The following is a 2,656-nucleotide window of genomic DNA, read 5'->3' on the forward strand; positions in this document are numbered from 1 at the left end:
GATTTTAGGTTCCACACCAAAACAAAAACCAGAAGTCTGACAGATTCATTTATAAAAAATTAAAACCCATAACTTACTCTACAGCTCGTGTTCGTCGCATAGTGTCGTTCTAAGCGTCAGACTGTTAGATAATGAGAAACCAGAGCAGCTATGGGAAAGACTATTTACATTTTAACAGTTTTAACATAACATTAGAGACGATACTGACCTCAGACGTTCTAGTCGTGCAGTTACAGAAACATTTTGTTTGTTTGGGTGTTTTGTCCTGCCAGCCTCTGTCTGAGGGTCCTGTTGGGTTTGAAATGTTCTGGGATGTTGTGTTTGGAGACAATCCTTCAGAGTTTCTCTGATACTCCAGCAACATAAGGGATGACAGTGTCTGTTCTTCTTGTTCTGTTCATGGAGAACAGAGGATGGAGAGGCTCTTCTCGTCCTCTGACATGCAATTCGAGGTTCCGCCGGCAGGGGGCAGCAGCGTGGAGGACTGGCGTGGCTCAGTTTGTGCTCACATTCATCAGAAGAAGAAGAAGAAGCAGCAGCGTCATTGTTTTGCTTCCGTTTCCGCTCAAACACTGAATGTTTATGTTTTTTACAGACTGAAACAAGAAACAGCTGTCAGCAAAGATCCAAGAAAGTGAGTAAAAAAACTAATTAATTTTGTTCCGCAGCTTTGAGCTCCGAAAGTTTATTCTTCCATTGATCAGTCTGATTACAGACTGCTTCTTTTTAACCAATTATTCTTTCAAATATTATTCACAAATGAAAAAAAAAGATCATCACTGTTATAAGGTACTAAGATCGTCTAGAAAAAAGGGTTCGTATGTTTTTTTTATTAACTTTTTAAAATAATTTCACACCGACTGATAAAACCTGAAGCAACAGAACATCATCATCCTCGCTGTGATGAAGTTCTGCCACAACCTGAAACATGCCTTTAACAAAAAGTAGAACATTTGAAGTTCATTTTTACAAGTATACTTTAAGTTAAGTACAAGTATATCAAGTATACTACACCATACTTGTAGTGTACTAGAAAGTATACTGATCTAATACTTGTTTGGACTAAATTGGGACATTTTTATACTATTTTTAAGTATATCAAATAAAGTTTATAAAAAGTAAGCTTGAAGTACACTTCCTCATTTTTAGTGTATACTTGAATAAACTACTTTCAGCTAAGGGTGGGTTTAATGTGAAATTCAAAACACAAGGACATCACTTTAATCAGTTCTCCAGATCCACGGCCAGAAAAAACCACAACTCATTAACTGTGAAATAAATAAATAAACTGTATTAAAGAGCTCTACTACATAAACACGATTATTTAAAGTTTTGGTATGCGCTGAAGAAATGCACATCACTCAGACTCGATAAATGATAAATAAACTGTACTTGTGTACCGGTAGCTCCTTTCTGTCTTATGAAGACACTCAAAGCTCTTTACAACAATCTGTGCCTCATTTATTCAAACAGCTCTATACTAGATCTGTACAAAGACTAATCAAAGCTTTAGATCACATTCAGACATTGATGAGACACATCAGAGGCAGTGAAGGGTTCAGTGTCTTGCCCAGGGACACTTCGGCATGAGACTGCTGGTGGAATCGAACCCCCAACTCTTGCATTGAGGACGACTGCTCTAACCACTCAGCCACAAAACAGATCCAGTAAAAAAGAATTAAAAGCAGTGATGTCTATATCTTCTACATTTTCATGAATTCAGCCTAATTAACACAAATACAGACAAACCCCCTTTTGTCCTAGAGAATTAAAACACATCGTTGACAGACAGGAAAAGACCAAACAGACCTCGGTTTATAAAGTTTAAAAACTGAATTAAGTCTCTGTGAGTTTTTATTTTTGTATAAAAATATGTTCTTTTTTTTAAATGGTAATTATTGTGAACTAATATATATATATAGACATATAATAATATAGAAATGTGATGATCCTTTTGTGGACGCATCTAGGGAGGTCTTGTTTAAACCTTTGAATATAGAAATTATTTAGAAACGATATAGAAATCAATAAATTCAACATAAATAGAATGCCACAGAAGAATTAAAGGTGACTTTCTAACTTTCTTCCACCAAAGACAGAGACCCTCGTTTATTTCAGCTTTTGGTTATTTATTTTCCGAGGACTAGAACAATCTGTGATGAGGACAATAATCAGAATAAACTTTATTATCATTGCATTGAGATACAAGGAGAACATGCATGGACGGAGTGCACGAAGCTGCAGCTATAAAAAGTGCTGCCTCTTCTTCTTATTCAGAATAATATTTTTATAGACGAGAAAAGGAAAGAAAACACGAGGAGAGACGGTATAAAATAAAAAGATGTCTCACTCCGTGTCCCAGACAGGGCACGATTTGAGGCATCAAAAAACCTCCACAGCAAAGCAACATGACGTTATACATGAACATGCAGGCGGAGAAGATGTTGAAGTTTTAAGGGAAGGTCGTAGCGTAGACCAGAGACCCCCCCCAGTCATTGTCCAGATAAGAGGAGACGTTCATCTTCAGCTCAGTTGAGGCTCTTTGTTGGTTTAAAACATTCCAGGAGGAGTTGAGATAAGTCCGGCATCAAGGCCACAGTTTGGGTCAGACAGAACTCGTGAATTGTTGTTTCTGCCTTTTTAAGTCTCGCTGGTA

The 2,656-nt window shown here is 37.1% G+C and overlaps 1 protein-coding gene across 1 annotated transcript in view; it reads left to right on the forward strand.

Moving 5' to 3' along the window:
- Nucleotides 1-522: 522 nt before the first annotated feature.
- pold4 (DNA polymerase delta 4, accessory subunit) overlaps nt 523-2,656 on the forward strand; it is an 11,408-nt gene continuing 9,274 nt past the window's right edge. The window contains exon 1 of the mRNA XM_037690053.1: nt 523-634. The gene's annotated coding sequence lies outside the window, so the exon portion shown is untranslated. The remainder of the gene's footprint in view (nt 635-2,656) is intronic.

Source organism: Nematolebias whitei, chromosome 16 (genome assembly GCF_014905685.2).
Source record: "Nematolebias whitei isolate Nwh7 chromosome 16, NemWhi1, whole genome shotgun sequence".
NCBI classification, from domain to species: Eukaryota; Metazoa; Chordata; class Actinopteri; order Cyprinodontiformes; family Rivulidae; genus Nematolebias; species Nematolebias whitei.